Source organism: Carassius carassius, chromosome 25 (genome assembly GCF_963082965.1).
Source record: "Carassius carassius chromosome 25, fCarCar2.1, whole genome shotgun sequence".
NCBI classification, from domain to species: Eukaryota; Metazoa; Chordata; class Actinopteri; order Cypriniformes; family Cyprinidae; genus Carassius; species Carassius carassius.
Window position 1 is genome coordinate 30515664 of NC_081779.1, and position 7500 is coordinate 30523163.

At 40.8% G+C, this 7500-nt stretch overlaps 1 long non-coding RNA gene, 16 other non-coding genes and 1 pseudogene across 17 annotated transcripts in view; all 18 read left to right on the top strand.

The window, feature by feature from the left end:
* LOC132104926 (5S ribosomal RNA) overlaps positions 1–108 on the top strand; it is a 119-nt gene extending 11 nt beyond the window's left edge. Inside the window, exon 1 of the ribosomal RNA XR_009423643.1 lies at positions 1–108. This exon is cut by the window's left edge and continues 11 nt beyond it. This is a non-coding gene — a ribosomal RNA (5S ribosomal RNA).
* Positions 1–7500, top strand: part of LOC132104553 (uncharacterized) — a 343753-nt gene that overhangs the window by 257828 nt on the left and 78425 nt on the right. The window lies entirely within an intron of this gene.
* LOC132105094 (5S ribosomal RNA) lies at positions 193–311 on the top strand. Its single transcript, XR_009423804.1, has one exon. It is a non-coding gene; the product is annotated as a 5S ribosomal RNA (ribosomal RNA).
* Positions 536–654, top strand: LOC132104994 (5S ribosomal RNA). The gene has a single exon (XR_009423710.1). It is a non-coding gene; the product is annotated as a 5S ribosomal RNA (ribosomal RNA).
* Positions 739–857, top strand: LOC132105095 (5S ribosomal RNA). The gene has a single exon (XR_009423805.1). It is a non-coding gene; the product is annotated as a 5S ribosomal RNA (ribosomal RNA).
* Positions 1378–1496, top strand: LOC132104961 (5S ribosomal RNA). The gene has a single exon (XR_009423678.1). It is a non-coding gene; the product is annotated as a 5S ribosomal RNA (ribosomal RNA).
* LOC132105184 (5S ribosomal RNA) lies at positions 1581–1699 on the top strand. Its single transcript, XR_009423889.1, has one exon. It is a non-coding gene; the product is annotated as a 5S ribosomal RNA (ribosomal RNA).
* LOC132104969 (5S ribosomal RNA) lies at positions 2208–2326 on the top strand. The gene has a single exon (XR_009423685.1). It is a non-coding gene; the product is annotated as a 5S ribosomal RNA (ribosomal RNA).
* Positions 2697–2815, top strand: LOC132104927 (5S ribosomal RNA). Its single transcript, XR_009423644.1, has one exon. It is a non-coding gene; the product is annotated as a 5S ribosomal RNA (ribosomal RNA).
* Positions 2900–3018, top strand: LOC132105114 (5S ribosomal RNA). The gene has a single exon (XR_009423823.1). It is a non-coding gene; the product is annotated as a 5S ribosomal RNA (ribosomal RNA).
* LOC132105181 (5S ribosomal RNA) lies at positions 3244–3362 on the top strand. The gene has a single exon (XR_009423886.1). It is a non-coding gene; the product is annotated as a 5S ribosomal RNA (ribosomal RNA).
* LOC132105024 (5S ribosomal RNA) lies at positions 3447–3565 on the top strand. The gene has a single exon (XR_009423738.1). It is a non-coding gene; the product is annotated as a 5S ribosomal RNA (ribosomal RNA).
* LOC132104957 (5S ribosomal RNA) lies at positions 3937–4055 on the top strand. The gene has a single exon (XR_009423674.1). It is a non-coding gene; the product is annotated as a 5S ribosomal RNA (ribosomal RNA).
* On the top strand, positions 4140–4258 carry LOC132105025 (5S ribosomal RNA). Its single transcript, XR_009423739.1, has one exon. It is a non-coding gene; the product is annotated as a 5S ribosomal RNA (ribosomal RNA).
* Positions 5499–5617, top strand: LOC132105224 (5S ribosomal RNA). The gene has a single exon (XR_009423926.1). It is a non-coding gene; the product is annotated as a 5S ribosomal RNA (ribosomal RNA).
* Positions 5702–5820, top strand: LOC132105026 (5S ribosomal RNA). The gene has a single exon (XR_009423740.1). It is a non-coding gene; the product is annotated as a 5S ribosomal RNA (ribosomal RNA).
* Positions 6192–6310, top strand: LOC132105335 (5S ribosomal RNA). The gene has a single exon (XR_009423945.1). It is a non-coding gene; the product is annotated as a 5S ribosomal RNA (ribosomal RNA).
* Positions 6395–6514, top strand: LOC132105254 (5S ribosomal RNA; annotated as a pseudogene).

Here is a 7500-nt window from a genome sequence, read left to right on the forward strand (position 1 = left end):
TACCAACCTGGCTATGCCCGATCTCGTCTGATCTCGGAAGCTAAGCAGGTTTGGGCCTGGTTAGTACTTGGATGGGAGACCGCCTGGGAATACTAGGTGCTGTAAGCTTTTGGGTTTTCTTCCCTACTTATACAATGTACTGGCGATTAGAATGGCTGATCTTTAAATAGCCCTCTCTTTGCAGCAACCTTCGCTTATGGCCATACCAACCTGGCTATACCTGATCTCGTCTGATCTCGGAAGCTAAGCAGGCTTGGGCCTGGTTAGTACTTGGATGGGAGACTGCCTGGGAGTACCAGGTGCTGTAAGCTTTTTGGAAATTTTTCACTAAGTATATAATAATCTTGCAAAAAAAAAAAATTGTCAATGCCCGATCTCTGAATCTTAGCAGGTTTAGGTCTGGTTAGTACTTAGATGAGAGACCGCCTGGGAATACCAGGTGCTTTAAGCTTTTGGGTTTTCTTTCCTACTTATATAATGTACTGGACATTAGGATGACTGATCTTTAAATAGCCCTCTCTTTGCAGCAACCTTTGCTTACGGCCATACCAACCTGGCTATGCCCGATCTCGTCTGATCTCGGAAGCTAAGCAGGTTTGGGCCTGGTTAGTACTTGGATGGGAGACCGCCTGGGAATACTAGGTGCTGTAAGATTTTGGGTTTTCTTCCCTACTTATACAATGTACTGGCGATTAGAATGGCTGATCTTTAAATAGCCCTCTCTTTGCAGCAACCTTCGCTTATGGCCATACCAACCTGGCTATACCTGATCTCGTCTGATCTCGGAAGCTAAGCAGGCTTGGGCCTGGTTAGTACTTGGATGGGAGACTGCCTGGGAGTACCAGGTGCTGTAAGCTTTTTGGAAATTTTTCACTAAGTATATAATAATCTTGCAAAAAAAAAAAAAAAAAAAAAAAAGAGTCAATGCCCGATCTCTGAATCTTAGCAGGTTTAGGTCTGGTTAGTACTTGGATGAGAGACCGCCTGGGAATACCAGGTGCTTTAAGCTTTTTGGAAATTTTTCAGTAATTATATAATAATCTTGCCAAAAAAAAAATAGTGTCATTGCCCGATCTCTGAATATTAGCAGGTTTAGGCCTGGTTAGTACTTGGATGGGAGACCGCCTTGGAATAGCAAGGTGCTTTAAGCTTTTTGGAAATTTTTCACTAAGTATATAATAATCTTGCAAAAAAAAAAAAATTTGTCAATGCCCGATCTCTGAATCTTAGCAGGTTTAGGTCTGGTTAGTACTTAGATGAGAGACCGCCTGGGAATACCAGGTGCTTTAAGCTTTTGGGTTTTCTTTCCTACTTATATAATGTACTGGACATTAGAATGACTGATCTTTAAATAGCCCTCTCTTTGCAGCAACCTTCGCTTACGGCCATACCAACCTGGCTATGCCCGATCTCGTCTGATCTCGGAAGCTAAGCAGGTTTGGGCCTGGTTAGTACTTGGATGGGAGACCGCCTAGGAATACTAGGTGCTGTAAGCTTTTGGGTTTTCTTCCCTACTTATACAATGTACTGGCGATTAGAATGGCTGATCTTTAAATAGCCCTCTCTTTGCAGCAACCTTCGCTTATGGCCATACCAACCTGGCTATACCTGATCTCGTCTGATCTCGGAAGCTAAGCAGGCTTGGGCCTGGTTAGTACTTGGATGGGAGACTGCCTAAGAGTACCAGGTGCTGTAAGCTTTTTGGAAATTTTTCACTAAGTATATAATAATCTTGCAAAAAAAAAAAAAGAGTCAATGCCCGATCTCTGAATCTTAGCAGGTTTAGGTCTGGTTAGTACTTGGATGAGAGACCGCCTGGGAATACCAGGTGCTTTAAGCTTTTTGGAAATTTTTCAGTAATTATATAATAATCTTGCCAAAAAAAAAAATAGTGTCATTGTCCGATCTCTGAATATTAGCAGGTTTAGGCCTGGTTAGTACTTGGATGGGAGACCGCCTTGGAATAGCAAGGTGCTTTAAGCTTTTTGGAAATTTTTCACAAAGTATATAATAATCTTGCAAAAAAAAAAAATTGTCAATGCCCGATCTCTGAATCTTAGCAGGTTTAGGTCTGGTTAGTACTTAGATGAGAGACCGCCTGGGAATACCAGGTGCTTTAAGCTTTTGGGTTTTCTTTCCTACTTATATAATGTACTGGACATTAGGATGACTGATCTTTAAATAGCCCTCTCTTTGCAGCAACCTTCGCTTACGGCCATACCAACCTGGCTATACCTGATCTCGTCTGATCTCGGAAGCTAAGCAGGCTTGGGCCTGGTTAGTACTTGGATGGGAGACCGCCTGGGAGTACCAGGTGCTGTAAGCTTTTTGGAAATTTTTCACTAAGTATTTAATAATTTTGCAAAAAAAAAAAAAAATAGAGTCAATGCCCGATCTCTCAATATTAGCAGGTTTGGGCCTGGTTAGTGCTTGGATGGGAGACCGCCTTGGAATAGCAAGGTGCTTTAAGCTTTTTGGAAATTTTTCACTAAGTATATAATAATCTTGCAAAAAAAAAAAATTGTCAATGCCCGATCTCTGAATCTTAGCAGGTTTAGGTCTGGTTAGTACTTAGATGAGAGACCGCCTGGGAATACCAGGTGCTTTAAGCTTTTGGGTTTTCTTTCCTACTTATATAATGTACTGGACATTAGAATGACTGATCTTTAAATAGCCCTCTCTTTGCAGCAACCTTCGCTTACGGCCATACCAACCTGGCTATGCCCGATCTCGTCTGATCTCGGAAGCTAAGCAGGTTTGGGCCTGGTTAGTACTTGGATGGGAGACCGCCTGGGAATACTAGGTGCTGTAAGCTTTTGGGTTTTCTTCCCTACTTATACAATGTACTGGCGATTAGAATGGCTGATCTTTAAATAGCCCTCTCTTTGCAGCAACCTTCGCTTATGGCCATACCAACCTGGCTATACCTGATCTCGTCTGATCTTGGAAGCTAAGCAGGCTTGGGCCTGGTTAGTACTTGGATGGGAGACCGCCTGGGAGTACCAGGTGCTGTAAGCTTTTTGGAAATTTTTCAGTAATTATATAATAATCTTGCCAAAAAAAAAAAATTGTCAATGCCCGATCTCTGAATCTTAGCAGGTTTAGGTCTGGTTAGTACTTAGATGAGAGACCGCCTGGGAATACCAGGTGCTTTAAGCTTTTGCGTTTTCTTTCCTACTTATATAATGTACTGGACATTAGAATGACTGATCTTTAAATAGCCCTCTCTTTGCAGCAACCTTCGCTTATGGCCATACCAACCTGGCTATGACCGATCTCGTCTGATCTCGGAAGCTAAGCAGGTTTGGGCCAGTTTAGTACTTGGATGGGAGACTGCCTGGGAATACTAGGTGCTGTAAGCTTTTGGGTTTTCTTCCCTACTTATACAATGTACTGGCGATTAGAATGTCTGATCTTTAAATAGCCCTCTCTTTGCAGCAACCTTCGCTTATGGCCATACCAACCTGGCTATACCTGATCTCGTCTGATCTCGGAAGCTAAGCAGGCTTGGGCCTGGTTAGTACTTGGATGGGAGACCGCCTGGGAGTACCAGGTGCTGTAAGCTTTTTGGAAATTTTTCACTAAGTATTTAATAATTTTGCAAAAAAATAAAAAAAATAGTCAATGCCCGATCTCTCAATATTAGCAGGTTTGGGCCTGGTTAGTGCTTGGATGGGAGACCGCCTTGGAATAGCAAGGTTCTTTAAGCTTTTTGGAAATTTTTCACTAAGTATATAATAATCTTGCAAAAAAACAAAAAATTGTCAATGCCCGATCTCTGAATCTTAGCAGGTTTAGGTCTGGTTAGTACTTAGATGAGAGACCGCCTGGGAATACCAGGTGCTTTAAGCTTTTGGGTTTTCTTTCCTACTTATATAATGTACTGGACATTAGAATGACTGATCTTTAAATAGCCCTCTCTTTGCAGCAACCTTAGCTTACGGCCATACCAACCTTGCTATGCCCGATCTCGTCTGATCTCGGAAGCTAAGCAGGTTTGGGCCTGGTTAGTACTTGGATGGGAGACCGCCTGGGAATACTAGGTGCTGTAAGCTTTTGGGTTTTCTTCCCTACTTATACAATGTACTGGCGATTAGAATGGCTGATCTTTAAATAGCCCTCTCTTTGCAGCAACCTTCGCTTATGGCCATACCAACCTGGCTATACCTGATCTCGTCTGATCTCGGAAGCTAAGCAGGCTTGGGCCTGGTTAGTACTTGGATGGGAGACCGCCTGGGAGTACCAGGTGCTGTAAGCTTTTTGGAAATTTTTCACTAAGTATTTAATAATTTTGCAAAAAAATAAAAAAAATAGAGTCAATGCCCGATCTCTCAATATTAGCAGGTTTGGGCCTGGTTAGTGCTTGGATGGGAGACCGCCTTGGAATAGCAAGGTGCTTTAAGCTTTTTGGAAATTTTTCACTAAGTATATAATAATCTTGCAAAAAAAAAAAAAATAGTGTCATTGCCCAATCTCTGAATATTAGCAGGTTTGGGCCTGGTTAGTACTTGGATGGGAGACCGCTTTGGAATAGCAAGGTGCTTTAAGCTTTTTGGAAATTTTTCACTAAGTATATAATAATCTTGCAGAAAAAAAAAAAAGACTCAATGCCCAATCTCTGAATCTTAGCAGGTTTAGGTCTGGTTAGTACTTGGATGAGAGACCGCCTGGGAATACCAGGTGCTTTAAGCTTTTTGGAAATTTTTCAGTAATTATATAATAATCTTGCCAAAAAAAAATAGTGTCATTGCCCGATCTCTGAATATTAGCTGGTTTGGGCCTGGTTAGTACTTGGATGGGAGACCGTCTTTGAATAGCAAGGTGCTTTAAGCTTTTTGGAAATTTTTCACTACGTATTTAATAATTTAGCAAAAAAATTAAAAAAATAGAGTCAATGCCCGATCTCTGAATCTTAGCAGGTTTAGGTCTGGTTAGTACTTGGATGAGAGACCGCCTGGGAATACCAGGTGCTTTAAGCTTTTTGGAAATTTTTCACTAAGTATATAATAATCTTGCAAAAAAAAAAAAAAAAGAAAAAATTGTCAATGCCCGATCTCTGAATCTTAGCAGGTTTAGGTCTGGTTAGTACTTGGATGAGAGACCGCCTGGGAATACCAGGTGCTTTAAGCTTTTTGGAAATTTTTCAGTAATTATATAATAATCTTGCTAAAAAAAAATACTGTCATTGCCCGATCTCTGAATATTAGCAGGTTTGGGCCTGGTTAGTACTTGGATGGGAGACCGCCTTGGAATAGCAAGGTGCTTTAAGCTTTTTGGAAATTTTTCACTAAGTATATAATAATCTTGCAAAAAAAAAATAAAATTGTCAATGCCCGATCTCTGAATCTTAGCAGGTTTAGGTCTGGTTAGTACTTAGATGAGAGACCGCCTGGGAATACCAGGTGCTTTAAGCTTTTGCGTTTTCTTTCCTACTTATATAATGTACTGGACATTAGAATGACTGATCTTTAAATAGCCCTCTCTTTGCAGCAACCTTCGCTTATGGCCATACCAACCTGGCTATGACCGATCTCGTCTGATCTCGGAAGCTAAGCAGGTTTGGGCCTGGTTAGTACTTGGATGGCAGACTGCCTGGGAATACTAGGTGCTGTAAGCTTTTGGGTTTTCTTCCCTACTTATACAATGTACTGGCGATTAGAATGGCTGATCTTTAAATAGCCCTCTCTTTGCAGCAACCTTCGCTTATGGCCATACCAACCTGGCTATACCTGATCTCGTCTGATCTCGGAAGCTAAGCAGGCTTGGGCCTGGTTAGTACTTGGATGGGAGACCGCCTGGGAGTACCAGGTGCTGTAAGCTTTTTGGAAATTTTTCACTAAGTATTTAATAATTTTGCAAAAAAAAAAAAAAAATAGAGTCAATGCCCGATCTCTCAATATTAGCAGGTTTGGGCCTGGTTAGTGCTTGGATGGGAGACCGCCTTGGAATAGCAAGGTGCTTTAAGCTTTTTGGAAATTTTTCACTAAGTATATAATAATCTTGCAAAAAAAAAAAATTGTCAATGCCCGATCTCTGAATCTTAGCAGGTTTAGGTCTGGTTAGTACTTAGATGAGAGACCGCCTGGGAATACCAGGTGCTTTAAGCTTTTGGGTTTTCTTTCCTACTTATATAATGTACTGGACATTAGGATGACTGATCTTTAAATAGCCCTCTCTTTGCAGCAACCTTCGCTTACGGCCATACCAACCTGGTTATGCCCGATCTCGTCTGATCTCGGAAGCTAAGCAGGTTTGGGCCTGGTTAGTACTTGGATGGGAGACCGCCTGGGAATACTAGGTGCTGTAAGCTTTTGGGTTTTCTTCCCTACTTATACAATGTACTGGTGATTAGAATGGCTGATCTTTAAATAGCCCTCTCTTTGCAGCAACCTTCGCTTATGGCCATACCAACCTGGCTATACCTGATCTCGTCTGATCTCGGAAGCTAAGCAGGCTTGGGCCTGGTTAGTGCTTGGATGGGAGACCGCCTTGGAATAGCAAGGTGCTTTAAGCTTTTTGGAAATTTTTCACTAAGTATATAATAATCTTGCAAAAAAAAAAAAATAGTGTCATTGCCCAATCTCTGAATATTAGCAGGTTTGGGCCTGGTTAGTACTTGGATGGGAGACCGCCTTGGAATAGCAAGGTGCTTTAAGCTTTTTGGAAATTTTTCACTAAGTATATAATAATCTTGCAAAAAAAGAGTCAATGCCCAATCTCTGAATATAATATATATAATAATCTTGCAAAAAAAAAGAGTCAATGCCCCAATGTCTGAATATTAGCAGGATTGGGCCTGGTTAGTGCTTGGATGGGAGACCGCCTTGGAATAGCAAGGTGCTTTAAGCTTTTTGGAAATTTTTCACCAAGTATATAATAATCTTGCAAAAAAAAAAAAAAGACTCAATGCACAATCTCTGAATCTTAGCAGGTTTAGGTCTAGTTAGTACTTGGATGAGAGACCGCCTGGGAATACCAGGTGCTTTAAGCTTTTTGGAAATTTTTCAGTAATTATATAATAATCTTGCCAAAAAAAAATAGTGTCATTGCCCGATCTCTGAATATTAGTTTGTTTGGGCCTGGTTAGTACTTGGATGGGAGACCGCCTTGGAATAGCAAGGTGCTTTAAGCTTTTTGGAAATTTTTCAGTAAGTATATAATAATCTTGCAAAAAAAAAAAAAAAAAAAGAGTCAATGCCCGATCTCTGAATCTTAGCAGGTTTAGGTCTGGTTAGTACTTGGATGAGAGACCGCCTGGGAATACCAGGTGCTTTAAGCTATTTGGAAATTTTTCAGTAATTATATAATAATCTTGCCAAAAAAAAAAAATAGTGTCATTGCCCGATCTCTGAATATTAGCAGGTTTGGGCCTGGTTAGTACTTGGATGGGAGACTGCCTTGGAATAGCAAGGTGCTTTAAGCTTTTTGGAAATTTTCACTAATTATATAATAATCTTGCAAAAAAAAAAAAAAAAGAGTCAATGCCCGATCTCTGAATCT